This window comes from Salarias fasciatus, chromosome 10 (assembly GCF_902148845.1).
Source record: "Salarias fasciatus chromosome 10, fSalaFa1.1, whole genome shotgun sequence".
In the NCBI taxonomy this organism is placed as follows: Eukaryota; Metazoa; Chordata; class Actinopteri; order Blenniiformes; family Blenniidae; genus Salarias; species Salarias fasciatus.
Genome location: NC_043754.1, coordinates 24,849,512 through 24,869,266, shown reverse-complemented (window position 1 = coordinate 24,869,266; position 19,755 = coordinate 24,849,512). Strand labels below are relative to the sequence as shown.

At 43.1% G+C, this 19,755-nt stretch overlaps 1 protein-coding gene across 1 annotated transcript in view; it reads right to left on the bottom strand.

The window, feature by feature from the left end:
• The window catches only part of LOC115395006 (NLR family CARD domain-containing protein 3-like), a 119,886-nt gene that overhangs the window by 7,622 nt on the left and 92,509 nt on the right, over positions 1 to 19,755 (bottom strand). The window lies entirely within an intron of this gene.

The window sequence follows — 19,755 nt, the reverse complement described above, 5'->3', positions numbered from 1 at the left end:
GAACTGAAAGATATCATCTCAAAGATTGAGTATAGAATTGCATAAGAAATGGATTTGACTCCAAGTATGTTAAAATTCAAGTGAAGTTTCCTTTAAGGCTTGGTTCTGTTTGATACAGTGGTTTTCAGTGAAATGATCTCAATAGAATTTGTGATGAATACTTTATATGAATATTGAAACACCTTCTCAGGTCACGTGATGGCGGTGAGTTGAGTCGAAGCGTTTACCAGAGCTCCGTGCCACTTGGCGCTGATCTTCTGTTTCTCCTGACAACGACCGAGAGCGTTGCGTCATTTTCTTCCGAACAGTACGGGCTGTGTCCTTGGAAAAGTTTTGGCCGCAGTCTTTCGATAACATGGGGAGAACTAGAGGATATAAAGGTCAGAAAGACATGGAAACTAGGCTGATGGTGGTGGAAACCTTCGCCGCAACACAAGAGCCATGGATTGTGGAACTGGAAGAACAGGTCAGCGTCCTGACGGAGAGTTTGGACATGGCTGAGAACGACAACAGGCGCCTCAACATTCAGGTTGTGGATTTACCGGAGGACACAGCGACCAGGCAGCCGCTGGACTGTTTCAGTCATGGCTACCTGATGTCTGAAAGATGACGACCTAGGCCGGCCACATGAAGCTAGAAAGAGTCATCACACCCTGGCATGGAGGTCAGACCGCATCAGGAGCCCCAGGCCGCCGCCGCTGTCATTTCAGAGGGTGATGGAGCCAGCTGGGCCAGCCAGGATCTGCAACGGATCCAGGGTCTCTGTTCACATCGATTTCTCCACGACGGGGATGAAGAAACGTGAGGCATATGATGGGCTGAAACAGCAGCTGAGGGAACCAGGAGCGCCGTCTGCCATGCTGCTCCCAGCCGCTCTGCAGGCAACTCACGGAGGCTAAAGAAAGAGCTTCTCCACTCCGGAGGAAGGATGTGCTTTCATCCATAGACATAATAAAGAGTAGACCCCACTTGGGGCGCTGCGCAATGAGAAATACGGCCGCCATCTTGGTCCGGTTGAGAGGCGCATTCATATGGGGATTCAGCCGGAGCTCTAAAGCCGGATCCTAAATAGCAGCAAACCAGCTTCACACATGCAGCTCAGTCAGCGCTTTTCCCAGAATGCCAAAAAATAATGTATGATACTGTTATCTAATACATTTTACAGTAAAGTGCTGTATAACAGGAATACATTAGAGTCCCATTAAAAAAACTGTGAATGAGCTGTAATTTCACGGATTGTCTGTCATATTAACAGTAAAACACTGTTTATGAAAAAAATCATCATAATGCTGCTGAAATTCTGCTGTAAATTTACAGAAATTATTTACAGTGCATAATAAAGAGTAGACCCCGCCTGGGCAGCGAGAAATACGGCCGCCATCTTGGTCCGGTCGAGAGGCGCATACGCTCCAGTCATTCGTATGGGGATTCAGCCGGAGCAGTGTGTGTGACACCTGTGTGTGGGACGGTAGCGAGCAGGGATCAAGGAATAACTTTTCACAGATAGGATTAAACGTTTTTTCAACATTACACCTGACTGTAGAGTCATTTGCAAACAACTCGCTCATTAACAGTGATCGAAAACTTTTAGGAACAGATTTGCATTAACTTGAAAAATGAGAATGAGAGGTTCTAAGAAACTTTAAGGAATAAAAAAGAATTAAAAAGGAAGAAAGTGAATTCTTTTTTAAGATTATTTTGTAGTGATTTCCTGTTTCATTTTGCAGATTTCCTAAAGAGAAATGTGAGGAAGAAGTGGGAGATCGCTCTGAGGAGAGAGAATTTCACAGCAAGTGACTCATCTGTGCTGTATAGTGAGACTTCAGAGAGCAGGACGTCCACAGGACAGGACAGGTTGTCCGCCTTAGAGATGGTATTATTCCATCCATCTTTTCTTTTTTTTTTTTGCACATGTAGTCAAAAAAATATGACTGGATGTGGGGTTCGGTGTTCCCTTGCCTTCCGGGGGTGTCTCCCACAGGATATGACAGTTGGATGACGCGGGAATGTCAGTGTGTTTGGGTTAGGGTTGACTGTGTGTGTGTGTGTTTGTGTGTGTGTCTGTGTGTGTGTGTGTGTGTGAGTGTGTGTGTGTGTGTGTGTGTGTGTGTGTGTGTGTGTGTGTGTGTGTGTGTGTGTGTGTGTGTGTGTGTGTTTGTGTGTGCGCGCACGTGCTTGTTAGCGTGTGCGTGAGAGTGTGTGAGTGTGTGAGTGTGTTGGAATGTGAGTGTGTGTTTGGTTTAGGAATGAGTGGTTCTGTGTGTGCGTGTGTGTGTGTCAGTATGAGTGAGTGGGTATGAGTGTTGGGTTGGGGCGGGGGGGAGTGAGGCGGGAGAGGACAGGGGGTGGGAGGGGTGGGCCGGGCGGTGGACGGGGGGGTGGGTTCCGGGTGGGGGTCGTGGGGTGGGGGGGTGGGGGGGGTGGGGGTGGGGGGTGGGGGGGGAGTGATGCCCTGGATCTCGGGGTGCGTGGCCGGAGTGCTGGGGGGTGTACTGGCCTGGGGTGGGTAGCCGCCCGTGTGGGCTGGTTCTCCCGGGGGGGTCATGGCCCTCCGCCTGGGTGGGGGGTCGGCTCCTGGGCTCTTGGGCCTCGGGCTCTCGGCCCTGCTCGCCCCGGGCGTCCGGCGCCCGGGGTGGACCGGCTCCTGCCGGTCGTGGCTCCGCGGGGCCCGGGCCCCGGGACTGCCGGGGTCCCCGGCCGGGGCCTTCCTCTGCCCCATTTCTGGACCGGAGCGTGGGCGTCTGCCTGGGGGGGCGGCTTGGATCCGGGCTCTGTGATGACCGCCGGCTGTCTGGGCTCTGAGGGCCTCTCTGGCCTGCTTCTGGCCTTCTCAGAGGTCAGAGGTCATATATGCATGATCACTATCACCATCACTGTCACCATCATATTTGCACGATCACGCTGATCCTTAATCACTCTTCACATACTGGGTTACCTTGTCTTCTTGTGGTGGTTAGACTAATGGTGATTTGTAGCAGACCTCTCTTCATGCACGCCCCGAGTTTACTACTAGTTACGACTAGCTATATTCAAAAAAAAAAAAAAAAGGGTTTGTAGTGTCCTTACATTTCCTTCCTCCCCTACACCTGAGGAGACTCGGTCTCGTCCTGCTGCTAACATTAAAATCTGTTCGGATAGTAAAAGGCTACAATCATACAATATTGCACGCCCCAGCTGCCGAACAGGACAAGGGAAAAAGAAAAACATAAAAAATATATGACTATGTGCATGGGAACAAAAAAAGCCAAAAAGCTTGTACAAATGCTGCTCCTGCACAAACTCAAAGTAAAAAAAAAAAGAAATGACCATGTGAAAGTCGTACATAAGAAGATGACATAAGATCCAGCACAAAAATAGAAAAAGATAAATAAAGAGAAAAGAAAAGAAAAAAACAAAAATCTTTCAAAAATATAAACAAAGAATAAAACAAAACAATCTAAAGCAATCTCCATGTATCTCATGTGTCTGTCATTGTGTTTGGATTAGGTCAGATATTGCGATATTAACTTGTTCTTTAAGTTGCTTTAGTAGTTGAACATAGACGAAGCAGGGACAGGCACAGTAATATCTAGATTGTCCCCCATTGGTGAAGAGAAATAACTGATTCCAGCGTTCACAATGATCATGATAGAGAGAATTCGTCCAAACAGATGACCCCCCTACCCCCAAAAAACAAAAACAAAAAGACACAAAAAATGAGTAGAAAAAAAGCAAAAACAACAACAACAACACAAAAGAAAAGGGAAAAACAAGCAAAAAGACAACACGGAAAACATTCTTTAAGTGTGTTCTCAGTTTTTAAGTTTCCAGATCTCCTCCAAAGAGCAGGAGCATCACAATAAGGCTGTGAGCGTTGTTGAAGGGAAATATTCTATTGATTACAGGGCATACGTTACTTATCATTGTGATTCTCTCTCCCTGTCTCTCTCATCTATCCATCTATCTATCTATCTATCTGTCTTTCTGTCTTTCTGTCTTGTCTTCATTTTAAAACAGTCTGCTTCTATATGATATTATATTATATTATGACATGTGTATATAAATAGCTAGATATATAAAATTAAACTAAACAAAATAATTAAAAATATTAAATTAGCCTATTAAAACCACCAGTTATTAATAATTATTGAGACATAGCAGGAACCTTGCTCTAAACCTAGATATATCCTTGATTCATTATTATACTGGCATCTTCAGCTCTGCCGGCATCTTCTAAAATATTATTTTATTCATTATAAACATTTGAAAATGCCAAAAATTGTGGCCTCTATTATGCCTCTTTGAATGATGCTTGCAGATTAAAAAAAATGCGTAGTATTGAGCGAACTATGATTCATTTCATGCGCTGAGACTTCACTGCTCCGGTCAAACAGCGGTGCAGAGTGAGGCGGACGACCGGACCAAGATGGCGGCTGCATTTCTCAACAGCGCCCACTCGCGGTAGCGGCTGATGCGGGGTCTACTCTTTATTATGTCTATGCTTTCATCACTCTCTGTCTGGATGATCATTCTTCGGAATTCAGTCTTTCTGGCCGAGGACACTTTTCTGCAGCAGTGGCAGGAAGTTTCTCTACTCATGCTGATCAATCAGACCTTTTTCTCTGGTCATCGCAGCCGACTCCTGAAACACGACCAACATTATGAATATACCGAGTGACTGTTCTCTAGCCCAGTGGCGCGGCGGCCCATAGCGTGCATATCACTATAAATCATACTCTTCCTTCAGTTGGGTGGCTGCCATTTTCAATTCAGCTTTATTTATGAAGTGCCAATTACAACATAGTCCTTTCTAGACACTTTTACAGAGAAACCCAACAGATCCACATGAGCAGCATAAGCGACTGTGGAAAGGAAAAACTCCCTTTTAACAGGAAGAAACCTTTGCAGAACAAGGCTCAGAGGCTTTCTGCTGTTCCGGTTGGGGTGAGGGGACAGAAAGAGAAGGAGATAGGACTTTGTTTAATGAAAAGTTGTCATTCAGGGCCCTTGATGTGCTAAAGATAGCCAGGGCCGCTGTGTAATTGTTAAAGGAATACTTGTAGGAAAGGAGATAACGCTGATGAATCTATATATTGACCCCCAGGCTATCCCCCTGATTTTCTTTCCAAGGCTTTTGCAGTATTTATGGAATGGGCTTCAGAGGACTCTTCTGTGGAAGGAGACTTCAGTCGTCATGTGAATCCCTGTCTTGACAAGCTTCCATCCAGTATTTCTTGTCCACCAAATGAGGCGAGGGTCCTCACTAATATATGTAATGACACTGAATACTCTGGTGTGTGTCGGCAGCTCCACCCTGCTGATTCAGAGTTCACTTCTTTTTCTGCCTTGAATCTTGACTGAATTTGAGAAAATCCACATGTGGAGCCCGAGTCCACATTTGCTGAAGGAAGTATTATCTGCACCTGCTGCATGGAAGACGTTTCTCATTCAGGACTCTGAACAGTCCCTAAAATTTGCCAGGCAGAAATTTTATGAGTTTGGGGATAAACCGGGAAGATTCCTCACTGACCTTGTCAAGCAGAGGGCAGATTCTCAAAATATAGTTTCTGTTATTGATTCTAATAATGTTCAATCCTTGAACCATTAATAAACATTTTACATCATTCTATTCTAATCTATACAGTTCAGAACAGCCTGACAATGCTGTGATATTTATACGCCACTTTTTTGCAGATCTGAGACTAAAGCTACAGAATATCATATATTTCAACACTGACCACTTCACTTCCTTTGAGGTTGGCTCCTCTAACACGTTTCACTGTTTCCTGATCTGCCTCCCTCCTGGCCCTGCTGGTGTCTTCTTAAATGACTTCAGTGACTTTCTATCATCCATCACCTTTGTGTGTTTTCCTCCTTGTCTGAGATCCTGAAGATATTTCAGGAATTCTACCAACAAAATCTTAAGTATCTCAAATCTCTGAAATCGAACTGGCACGACGCCTTCACGACGCCTTCACGCATAGTTTGCGCATAGTTTACGAGCTTCCCGCACCGGCACGACGTGGTTGCGCGCGCAATTACGCGCGTCATATACGAGTAAAGGGGGCTTCCCCAACCCCGGGTCATTTTTGGATTTGCTGTGGAACAGACAACATGCTGGATGCCAGAGACGCCGTCACTGCGGAGAAGAGAAGATGCCTGAACCTGGCAGCTGCTCTGTGTTGAAGAGCAGCAGAAAAGGCGCTGCCGAGGGCCCCGAGCTGAAGGGGGCCCCGACGGACGGCTGACATCAGTCAATTTCAATGACAAATTGAAGAAGCTACACTTGATGCTGCAGCGACAGTGGGTCGAAAATCCCCCGCATGGGGCCCTTTTCCGGGTACTCGCCGGTGGTCATGACTGGCACGCATTCTCCCGCATTGTCCCGACGCGTTCACAAGGAGTTCACGGACAGTTGGCGCATAGTTCACGGCCGGTTCGAGATATTTTGTCGTGACCAAAATTTTGAACATTTCAAAATTTTCGTCCCGCCATGGCACGCAGTCCCGACGGGTTTACGCACACTTCACGCCACTTTACGAGTGGTTTGCGACCGTTTGCGACTCGATTCGTGGCAATGCGTGCCACAGAATTGTGCAAGTGTAAACCTGGCTTTAGTCTTACTTCTAGTTTCTAGAGCAGGGCAGACCAAATTCTTCTCAGTGAAGGGCAAAACTGAATCAGGGTCAAGGGTCACCGGCCAGAACAAAACATTCATGATTGTATGAAGCTAAACACACCTTCAGCATAATCGTACTAAATAAAACTAACACAAAGTAATTCTGAAAATAAAGAGCAGTCTTATCATTATTTCACAGCTTGATATTACTGAACATCCACATCCCAGCTTTAGATCATTTCTTTCTTATAAATCCCTGTAGCTACCGTATTTACGTTTAGACGATAAAATAACCACACAGAACAGAACATGCTCCAAAGTGACACATTTTAGGCCTTTAGGCTACCACTGGACATGGTATCTTTAGTTAATTTGATTTCTGTTAAACTTACAGTCAGTTCTGTAAACAACTCATAATAGTTGTATTAGTATTACATAGAAGTTCACTCTGTGCTTTACTGCTCTTTGGTCCCGATTGTTAGACGCTTAACTTCCTTTTTTCAACTCTCGACTTCATCAAAGCAGGTTAAAAAAAAAAAAGATCAGCAGGAGTCGCCCTGTGTGGATCTCCTCACCACTCTGTGTTCCCTGCTCCATGTCTTAATCAATAGGAATGTGATTGCCGTGCCACATGACATTTTGTCAAAAGAAAGAGGAGGAGGAGACATTGTCAGGCAGATCTTTTAATACAACTCGAGCAACATGGATGTACAGGATATAACAGAAGCATTTATTCGGGTAGAAAGCTGATATGTAAACACAGCAGGAGAAACTTTGAATCGGAGAAAATTCTTCATCACAACAGCGGCACTGTCTGTGCAGTCGATTTCTCCTCTGTCCAAAATCACCATACTCCAGGGTTAGAACTGTCATTTTCAGGTCAAGTCATTTTGTTTTTATCTCATCATTGGCGGAGGGAGTGGTTCACACCACTTCCAGAACCTGTTATCAGAGCAGCAACATCTGTAACTGAGGCCTCTTGACTGCACCCAGCCACAGACTGGATACAGGAAGACTCCCTCGAGCGCCTGCAGCTGCGAGCTAAGATAATCAGAAAAAGTAAATTGGAGCCAAAGTATTTGCAGTTCCTCACACATCTCACTACTACTGCTTGGGTTTCAGGCTGTCCCGTCATTAGAGACTGGACGGTATCCCTCATCGTGCAGAAGTGCAGATGTGACGGGAGGCTTGAACCTGGAACGGTCTCCTGTGAGAGCCGACACTCTGACACGTTCAGAGCTGCAGGCTCTGCATCCAGGCATCGCAGATCGAACTGTTCAGTTTTCAGAGAAAAAACTGAAAGAAAAGAAAAACATCAAGTTCAATTCCACTGGGGAAAAAAAAATAATAGGTTCTTTTTGGTCTTTGAATCACAATGACTTGCTGAGAGCTGGAGGCCTGTTTCCATGAAACCACGTGACTTCTGGGAAGGCATTGCCCTGCAGTTCTCTCATTTGGCCAGTAGGTGCTTCTGCTCACAGGGCATGCAGAGGCATTTCTCAGAAATCAGCCTGAACTCAGGAAATCCCCCCAAGTTTTCCTCCCATCAAACTCACAGTGGCATTTAGTTTCACCCGAGGAGAGTGAAGGTGTGTGTGTGTGTGTGTGTGTGTGTGTTTATATATATATGTATGGACACTGAACCCTGAACTGCCTCCAGTGTTGTACGTTGCTTTGGAGAAAAGCGTCTGCTCAATGAAATTGTACAATTGTGTGTGTGTGTGTGTGTGTGTGTGTGTGTGTGTGTGTGTGTGTGTGTGTGTGTGTGTTTATATATATGTATTGACACTGAACCCTGAACTGCCTCCAGTGTTGTACGTTGCTTTGGAGAAAAGCGTCTGCTCAATGAAATTGTACAATTGTGTGTGTGTGTGTGTGTGTGTGTGTGTGTGTGTGTGTGTGTGTGTGTGTGTGTGTGTGTGTGTGTGTGTGTTCTCCAATACATCACATCTGGGGATAAACAATACAATGAATCATTATGAGTCCACTCCAGTCCTTCTGTCTCCCGACATACCACTGAAACTTCTCACCAAAATGAACTCACTGTACCACTGCTGAAATAAATGCTAATAGGACTATACAATATAGTGCTTTTTACACTGCTACAGCAGAGTCCAAAAAGCTTTGCTTTGCAAATAATACTGAAATAATACTATGGTATTATGCTCAAGTGAAAAACTAAAACAATTAAGAAGCCAGCTTCGATTGCCAGTCAATAAAATATGTCTGCACAGTCACACAGTGAGATGTTTGTTCACAAAGTAATGTGTGAATTATGCTCATGTACTCCCACCGAGTGACCGGACTTGAGTTAATTAAGTTTTGTTTTTGTTGGATTCATTCCTCCACAGAAGGAAAACCAGCCTCGTAAACCAGCCCCCCCACTCCTCATCCGTTTGGATTTGGAGATGAGCTCAGTCTGGGTCGGAGCCCATAGAAGGGGATTTCACGCAGTCCTGAAACAGCCGAGCCAATCAGTGTTGCCGCTTTTTGTTTTCAATTTTTTTTTTGATGAATTCCGGTGGCTAAACCGGAAGTGACGCTATTGCTGCGTGTATCGGAGAAGACGGACTTTAACTTAAACCATCGTCTGAAAACTGCAATCAGTAAAGTTATAGCCGAAATACCAGGAATTACAACAATCAAGCAAGATCAAGAGTCTGGCCTGGAGAGTTTCTAACAGGAAAAGACGTTTTCGCATGTCTTTGCGTGTAAGGAAGCTACAGCTAATGAGCAAATGCTAATCCTTAGAGAAGCGAACACATTATGATGACATATTTGTTTTGAAGTGCTGATTGGCTCCAAATCCAAATGTGGATGAGGAGTGAGCGGGTCTGAATTACAAGGCTAGGTCACTCTAGCCTCATAAGCAATCCACATTTGGACTTTGGAGCTGGGCTCAGTCTGGGCAGGAGTCCATAGAAAGAGAATGCAACTTGGTTGTGAAACGGGACAGCCAAATAGCGTTGACGATTTTTGTTTTCAAATTTTTTTGGCGAATTCCGAAGGCAAAACCGGAGGTGATGCCATCACTGCACGTAGCGGAGATTACGGAGATAAACTTCAACCATCATTCAGAAGTTGCAATAAGTAAAGTATTAGCCAAAACAACAAGTATGTCAACAATCAGGCAAGAGCAAGAGTCTGTGCTTGGTGAGTTTCTAACAGGAAAAGACGTTTTCGCGTGTCTTTGCATGTAGAGAAGCTGGAGCTAAAGAGCTAAAGCTAACCCTTGGAGAAGCTAACGCATTTTGATGAATGATTGGCTGAAGTACGCTGTCAGTCAAAGGAGTAATGGTGCGTTCACACTGGACGCATTGCAAGCATCACGGGCGTTGCTTTTACATTCAAAGTCTATGGTAGACGAGCTTCAACGGACCTAACGCGCGTCAGGCGCTTTTTGAGCGTCACTTTTCGAGTTTTTCGAGCGTTGGCGATACGCGTCACACGCGTCGCTCATTGCAGGCATGAACGCCTGAAGTTGGGAAAATTGAACTTTGGAAGCGTCAACGCTGGGCGTCATCCAATCACAGACGAGCGCTGTAGAGATGTGCGGATGACTCATTTTTCCATCCGCAACCGCTTCTTAAAATCTCCTTCCGCCCGCTATCTGCCCATATGAACCATTTTTTTAAATCAATTTTCAAAACCGATCCCACCCGGTATCCACAGAATGGTGTTTAGGTGTATTGAGGTTACTTTTTTTTAATTTGAGTGCTTCAACCGCAACCCGGCCGATTGTAATTAAAATCTTAATTTTTCGACACGTCATCCGCCCGATCCGCAGTTATCCGCGGGCTCAGCGGGTGCAACCGCAATCCACGCATCTCTAGAGCGCTGATGCGGGCCAGAAGGTCGTCAAACTGGGCCCGGGAGAGGCAGAAGTACCGCTGAAAGCGAACCTCGTCCTCACGCAGCTCCTGGAGCAAATGGTGAAATTCGCCAAATGGTGAAATTCGCCAAATTGCGAACGCCGCCGCAGGATGGGATGAACCCAAAAACGTCGCACAGGCACCTGACGACGCCGTTTTCTGGCTTTCTTTATTAAATAAAGCCAAGCCAGTGTCTGGATGGGATCCGCGATTGTCAACATGAAGACAGGACACAGAAGCTCCTCCCACTCCCGCCAATGAGCTGCCGCGTGTCGCGCGCGTTGCAAGCGTCGTGTGTAATTTGAACACGCGTCGAATTCCAAACTTCACATGCGTCAACTTTGAGGTGTCAGTGACGCCCGTGACGCTTGCAACGCGTCTGGTGTGAACGCACCATAACTGACATCCACTGCAAGAAGTTTCTATGGGCTTGTGCCCAAACTGAGCCCAGCTCCAAAATCCAAATGTGGATGAGAAGTGGGGCTGGAGGCCATGGTCACTCCACAGCATAGTGAATTCGCAATTTCTTTGGCGCTTTAGCCTCAGAGGATCTTTATCCTTAAGTCACCTTGTGTTATGGTATTGTAATAATGTTTTAATGAGCGATATTGAGTTATACTTGGTAGCAGTTCATGAGGGGTTTTGAATGAGTGGAGGCAGCATGTGTGATGCTAACTGCTCGCATCTGTGAGTGACTGCTAGATTATTACAGATGTATTGTCTGCAACTTTAACTTTACATCATTCTTCAAGTATCGCTCAATGAACAGTCATGTCCGGCATTAAAAGAGCTTCAAACATTTATCAGGTCATGACCCTTCTGAGGAGGTATTGATCCACCAATTATTTTGATTTAAAAATTTATAATTCTCCAAAAAAAAAATACTGTAAAATATATGACCAATCAGTGATTACCAATATGAATGACATGGAATTAAACCAATCAGTGCCATTTCATGGCTGCAACTTTGGGTGGATTTAAGGTCACCCACCGAAATTCGGTGTATAAATGTACTGAACTTGAAGAATCATGAAGTGGCCCACTTTAGAAATTTACCACAAGCCACGACTCATGCTTTATTCAGCACATACGTTTATTTTCTACTTGTATCACATTCACATTGCACTGTGATAGAGGTCGAATTTAAAATGTGGTGTGAATGATCATGCAAAAAAAATCAGATCCCAGCAAGAAATCATGAGCATCAAGACCTGCAGTGTGAACAGAGCCCCAGTTTGATTCTCTCTGCAATACGGGAGAAAGTGCATCCCTTTCCAGGTCAACACGGGACGGCCGCGTGCTTTTGTTTCCATTCCAAATACGGGATGATTACGTTTTTCAAGGGGCGATTGCAACTCAAAAAGTGTTCATATGGATCCATTCTGCTGATCTCACGAATGTTTTCAAGGTACCAAGCCTTGGGAAACATCTTTTCTTGGTACAGTCAATTTTATTTTAATTTTCCAATGTAGTGTCTGTCATGGCACGGTGCACAGAAGCCTGAGATGTAACTGACCACTGCAGGCCGCTTTAATGGCTGCTGGGCCAACAATGCATTGTGGTGTGACCTAGCCTTCCAAACCCTATATTTACTAATTCAAAAGTACTCTGTAGCATTCGGGGTGCTAAAATAGCTTATCGTTGAGTGTAGATCACTTTGGCAGGCTTGGATAAGCATGATATGGCTAATTTACAACACCCTCTCCTTTGTTTCAGGATGATGAGGGTGAACAGCGATTCAGGTAACCAGGGACCAGAATGATTTGCTCATGAAGCAATTCCATGCAGTGAAGCCAGTGGCAAAACTGTTGGGCTGCTCCTCATCATTTTTATGTCAGAGGACGAAGCAGCTTGGTTTACCAGTGAGGAGAGAAGATGAAGAACTTGAACACCATGTAAGACTTCAAGGCCTGTATCCAAACTCAGAATAAAGAGGTCATTGATGGTTTACTGTCTTCCAGACATTTATGTATTTTTTTTAGTCATTGACGTCACAATTTGACAGGATTAGAGCCTTGCTGTGTGCAGATGGACTGCTGGTTCCACGGCGTAGGGTGGCTGAGATGTTGGCTCAGATAAACCCAGCAGCTGCTGCAAGGAGATGGAGCAGCTCTGTCGCGAGACTCGTGGATCCTGCACCTTCCCCCATCAGCCTGTGGCTTCAAGATGGAAACATGCACCTTATAGGGTCAATTCATCACGGTAAAACTGTTGGTTCACCACCCTTTATACTGTCATGATGTGGTCACAGCGATGTGTCAGGTAGTCCACATTTGGCCATGAGGCACACATGAAGTCAGTGCTGTTGAAAATGATCTGGGAAAGTAATCAGCCAACAAGAACAAAACAGACCATCTCGTCCTGAATGTAATTTCAATCATGATCAAGAAAACCAACAAACAGATTAGTTTGAAAACATATTATTTAGGAAGGCTGTGTGAGAATTTGGAAGAGTGTTTTCATAGCATTCCTCCCAACTCTGCTTTTCATGAGCAGTGTTGCCATTCTTAGACAAACATTTTTCGGATCACTGATAGCAGCAGTGATTTAATTATTTTTTTTAAAAATTTTTTTAGCAGAACTGGGGTGATTTGGGAAATCTAGAACATGTGCAGTGCTCGCTTTTATTGGCTAATATGTATTTTATTGGACACTAGTGTAAACGTGTGACCCAGGTAACCTGTTTCGTATCTTTTGATCATGTCGGCTGCAGCTCCAGTATTTCTTGTGGTCGGCTATTAAAATAACAGTGATGACATTTTTTAAGACTGAATTGTCATTAAACCATTAGACTATTTGATGTCCTTAAATGTTGTTTTCCACTTTAACTTCCACTTGTTTATGAACCGTAAGTGTTTTTTTCTGTGTCTGTATTGATCATTGTCGTTGGGGCTTTGCAGTTCATGGCAGCATCGATGGACACTCTCGGTTGATCACCTCTGAACTGCAGCTCAGACCACCGTGCCTCCACTGTGCTGTTTCACTCTATGAAAGCCCCTGGCCTATATGGGTGACCCTCCAGAGTGCGGTCAGATTATGGTGGTGAGAACTTACAGGCAGCCCTATATTGAAGTTAACGTGGACCAAAAATCAACTTAAAATGCATGAACCAGAATGCTGTTTAGCTCATAATTAAAATTAATAAACAATCATCCAAACTGCATTTTAATTCTCATCTTAAAGACTACTTATTCTATGACTTAATTAAAATAAAAAAAGAAAATAAGATTTCAGATTTAAATTAGAAAACATGCCCCAGCAACAAGGTATCAACATTTAATTGACATGTCAAGTTTGAAGATGAAAATGCATTTAGCCTAAATGTTTTTTTTCATTTTATGGTTATGGCTGCATTATGTGACTCCAAATCAAAATTTATTTATTTAGTTGTTTATTTATTTTCCTTGTCCTGTTCGGCAGCTGGGGCGTGCAATATTGTATGATTGTAGCCTTTTACTATCCAAACAGATTTTAATGTAGGAAATTGTAATTTGATTTGTAGTCCCTAATCAAAATTTAAAATGAATCATCCAATCTGTATTTTGATTTTCATTGCAAGGCTGCACATTTTGTATCACAACTAAAAAGAAAAAGTGAAAAGTGGATTGCTGTTTTGTTTTCTTTTCAGCCCCACAAAAAATGTATCAAAATTGAATTTGTCTTCTCAATGCGAGCGGCGCAGGAGAGAGATGTCACTGAACACACTTCTCTGGGTCACTGTCACAGATATTATGATGATTGATATATATTATTTATATGGTATTTATATGTTTATATGATATTTATTATAGCTGGGCCATTAACGGCGATAACGTGCTGCGTTATCGCGAGAGTCTTATCGCACGAGAAAAAAATTGTCGCCGTTGATCTAATGTGTCCTGTGCCCCAAGCCGGAGAGTCACACCGCGTATGAGTCGCCCTTTGAGGAGGAGGTTTTGACTCGCAGATCCAAAGAAACACTGGAAGAGATCTTCCTGATTTACAAAGGTCTACAATTTATTTAAACAAACCAACATATTCTCCGTGGTGGACTCTTTAACTCAAAACGCCATGAAACAAATCAAACGCTTAGTTTTCTGCAGTCAAAAAACTGTCTCTCTCCTTCCTCATTAAACACCTGAGCTTTTCTCCTGATTACAGAGAGGAGGGTCGGACTGGAAGGAGGAGAGATACAAACAATCATGATTATCAGATGAGCAAACAAAACAAAAAACAAAAAACCCAAAGTTAATGTTTCTGATCATTACTTAAATACATATCCATTGAAAAACAGTTATGTTCTCAATTGGCTCCAAAAAAACGCACACACACACGCACGCATGCACACACGCACATGTTCATAAGCACAGACAGAGAGGGAGAGAGAGAGAGACATAGAGAGACAGAGAGAGAAACTCGTGCTGTCCATGGTCCTGAAAAAATACTAATGTTTATTTACTACATGTATTACTTCCCTCTCTCACAAACACATGCAGACAAACATGCGTGCAAACACACACACGCACGCTCAGTCTTGTATTTCTATCCTTGTTGGGACCGTCCATTGACTCCCATTCATGTCTAGCCCCTAACCCTGACCCTTACCCTAACCCTAACCCACACCACAACAAAGCCTAACCCTAAAGAAATGTTTTTGCACTTTTACTTTTTTCAGTAACAACAACATGGTCAAGAAAACACTGTTTCTCCTACTTAGGACCGGAAAAAGGTCCCCACAAGGCACGTCGTTTCACGTTTTGCTATCCTTGTGGGGACATTTGGCCCCAACAAGGATAGAAATACAAGAACGCACACACACACACACACACACACACACACACACACACACACACACACACACACACACACCTACACACACACACACTCTTCACACAGTTCCTGTATAAAATCTTCTTGTCAGCCTTGTGTAAAGAAAGTCTTGTGATCTTCAGGAGGGGGCCGGACAGTTCACCGAGCTCCAGAGTCAGCAGGACCTCGGGAAGGGATCCTCAGCATCCAGGGAGAGTTCTCCTTGGTAGTTTACTGTTAAATTCATCAATGATAAAATCACATGGTGCAGCCCTCTATAGCAGGGGTCCCCAAACTTTCTCCTGCGAGGGCCACATAATTTTTCCCTTATCTGATGGGGGGGGGGGGGCGGCAATAGTGTTGTGAAGTGTGAAGTGTGAATAGCACAACACTTCATATTGATTTGACCAAGCCAGGGGAATTTTCTGTTCTTTTTTAAGCACATAATATACTGAAAACTTTATTTTTTTTTAATGAAATACTGTACTTTGACTGAGGAGGCGGGGGAGTCTGTGTGAGGGGGCAACGCAAACTGACCCCGGCTCCCGCTTGACGCCGGGGCCGGGGTCAGTTTGCAAAAGTCCAACTTTATTATTAAATACAAATACACATACCATATTTTTCGCACTATAAGGCACACCGTCAATGAACAGTTTTTTTTTTCTTTTTACTTTTTTCATATATAGCAGTGTTTCTCAAACTTTTTAAGCCAAGTACCACCATCATGACCAAAGTAAATAATAATAATAATAATAATAATAATAATAATAATAATAATAATAATAATAATGTTTTCAAATGAAGACAACACACACAGGAAGCAGGTACATTTCTAATAGTCTTGGTCTTTATGTTTTTGTTTAATTCTGTCAGCCACAGTTAGCAAAGGCAGAACACGAGAACTGTCACACAAAAAGGGGCAACTCTCCCTCTCACTTACATCCTCACACTCTCTCCCTCTCTCTCTCTCTCTCTCACATGCGCGCGGGCATTCATGCATGCGTTTGTTCCTAACGCTAGCAGATGCCGGTGACGCTTTGGCTATGCTGCTTGAATAGCCACCTGATAGCCTCGTGTTCGCTTCAGTGTCGTCAACCTCAGTTTTAGCAGGGCTGCTGGTTCTATTCTCCTCCTGTTCTGCACTTCTTTTCCTCCTCCTCCTCCTCTTTGGAGCCACGTTTGTAGAGTTCTCGGACCTCTCATTACACCTCTGGATGCTCATGACGGTGACGCTAAGCTAGTTTAATCGTCGATGACTACTACGTGACTGAACGTGAGCACGTCGCAGTCCAACACATTATATCAGAAGAGAAAAACTGAATGTGAATTGCAGTGGATTTGACGTGTTTTAATTTGAAATTATTATGTGTTTTGGTGGTATGATTTGTTTCTCAAAGTTTTGACTTTTAACTAATCTTCAAAGAATATATACATTTCTGTGATTCCCCCGCGTACCACTAGAGGGAGCTCACGTACCACCAGTGGTACGCGTACCACAGTTTGAGAACGGAGGATATATAGGACTCACTGCATTATAAGGCCCATAGAACAGACAACCCAGTCTCATGGCAATTCATGCTCTGAGTCAGGTAAATTAATTTATTGAATCCTGTCCAGGAGCAGCGCTTTGCACAGTTTCTTGTGTCCAACGCCTCTCTTTTTAAACTAATACATTTCAATGAGAGTCGCCTGGCCACGCCCCCCTCACATTAAACTATGAGAGAGACAGATAAGATATTATATGTCAAACGAAAGATTTATGGCCCCCCAATAAACCCCTCCCCTTGCCATTTGTCCACCATTTGTCCAGGGGGGTGAATTTATATTGTACCTGGAGATGGCGGAGAAACGTGTTATGAAGAGGTTATATTACAAGCCGAGTCATCATGGTAGTTTCGGCGGGGTAGAAAGAAAGAAAGTTAGGGTGGAAGATGTGAAAGACTTTTTATCATCTCAAGACTCCTATACTCTGCATAAACCGGCTAGGATACATTTTCCAAGGAACAGAGTTTTTGTTACAAGACCTCTCAAACAGTTTCAGGCAGACCTTTGCGATAGGAAGACGGGCTCACCTTTGAGCGTGGTTGAAAGATTTAACCGAACGCTAAAGACTAGAATTTCACTGCTAAGAACACTAGATGGTGCGTGGAAGTCCTACCAGACTTAGTAAAAAGCTATAACAACACTCACCACAGCAGTATAAAAATGCGCCCGGCTGATGTGACTAAGGGCCTTCAAGTGTTTCACAATTTGTACGGTACACCTACACCACGAGACAAGAGAAAAAAATAAAGACAGGATTTAAGGTCGGCGATGTTGTCAGAATATCCAAGTTGCGAGGGGTCTTCGATAAAAAAATATGAACAGAGTTTCACGGATGAAGTATTTACGGTGTCAGAATGCATTCTGCGTACTCCGCGTGTATAAGATTATGACGGCGAAGTGATCGAAGGTTCATTCTGTGAGCCGGAGCTGCAGAAAGGGAAAAAAAAATAGACTCATTAACATTTAACTCATTAACATTTTTTCAATCATACAATTTTCAAACAGGCTGTTAGATATTACATTTTACTACAAACAGATTTGTCCGGGTGTCTGTAGCACTTTAGGTGGTTATATGACCTTTTTAAAGCTCTCCAGAGGTGAACCTAAAAATTATGATCTAAACAAGAAACTCAGGTTTCATCTTAACATGTAAAGCAAATAATCAAAAGTGTTACTATTTGTGACCTGAAGATAACCAAATCTGCTCCTAACTTGAAATGTTAAGTTACTGCTCTCAAAACTTTGAAACATGTCGCGTCCTTTGTGATAAGCATCGTGAAATTCTCTGATATTTCCCAGTTAACGTGATCACTGGAAAACCTTCACATCCACCCAAGTTCTAATATATAGATCTGAAAATACAACTCAAAAGGAGGTAAGGTTTTTAAAAAAGTGTATAAAATACAAGAAAAGGTATAAATGAATAGTAAAATCATTCAAAGACAGAGTCTCATTCTAAATATTCAAAATAAAGCCACACAAACTTAATCAGGAAGCGTAGACACGCGCTTGAATAAAAACAGAATAACTGGTTGATAATTTTCACAAACTCAAATTCAATTTTCTGTATAAGAGACAATAATGATGTTGTCGATGTACGCCAAACAAAACCGAGTCAGCAGGTCATGTCAGGTTTGGAAGCTGCTGTCTCACAGCTGCAGCGTAGACGGTTGGACTGTCTGAAAAAAAAACAAACAACGTTAATCTTGTAAAGCGATATTGTTGGTCACAGAAGGTGAAACTAAACAAATCCAATGTATTCCTGTGTACAGCAGAATACAAATACACAACTGTGTACCATTTCACTCTGGCTGCTACTGATACTAAGATAGCATTAACATCTGGTACAACCGGAGTTAAATGAATGACGCTGACATTTATTTATTTTTCCTGTGCAAATCTGTACTTCTTTGTTCCTGGTTTCAAAAATGGGGTTTATCGGTGTGTTGTTTGGAGACAGACATGACACTCTTCGGTTCAGCAATGATTGAACCACTGGTCTGATCCCCAGTTCTTTTTCCTTTGATAAGAGATACTGTTTAACTCAAACAGGATATTTCACATAGTTAATTGTTGCTTGATAAGGTTCCACAGCCAGCAATCCTACATGATTTGCAAATACAGATTTTCTTCTCCTTTCTAACAAATCCACAGAAACATTACCAAAGAACAAAATATGACAAGCCCATGTAAGGGCAGCATTTCTATCAGAACAAAGAAAGAACAAAAGAAAGTGCTTAGTTTAAGAAACAAATATAAACATCAGCTTTACATACCTTCTCCTGTAGCAATTTCTTTTCTGAACAGTCTCAACCAGCTGCACAAGAAAACAGAATATCAGCTCAATTTACATTTTCTCACTCTTTTTCTACTCTGACAGACAGTAATGCGCGCAGCTTTACACACTCCGTGCTGCAGTTTGCGCCACTGTTTTACATGATTTGCGATGACAGATTTTCTTCCCCTTTCTAACAAATCCACAGAAACATTACAAAAGAACAAAATATGACAACCCCTTGTAAGAGCAGCATTTATATCAGAACAAAGAAAGAACAAAATAAAGTGCTTAGTTTAAGAAACAAATACAATCATCAGCTTTACATACCTTCTCCTGTAGCAATTTCTTTTCTGAACAGTCTCAACCAGCTGCACAAGAAAACAGAATTTCAACTCAATATACATTTTCTCACTCTTTTTCTACTCTGACAGACAGTAATCACTCCGTACTGCAGTTTGTGCCGCTGTTTTAGGTGGCGGAAAGATTAGTTGTGCGTCAACTCTTGCCTGTATCTTGTTTATAGCACTCCCTACATATAACGTGACTCTGTTGCCCGTCTGATACTTTAAAACTGAACCATCTCTGAATTACTGAGCCACTGTTTTTTTTTTTTTTTACTGATTGGGGTTTTTATTGGGGTGTTGTTTGGAGACACACAATGACTCCTTGTTTCA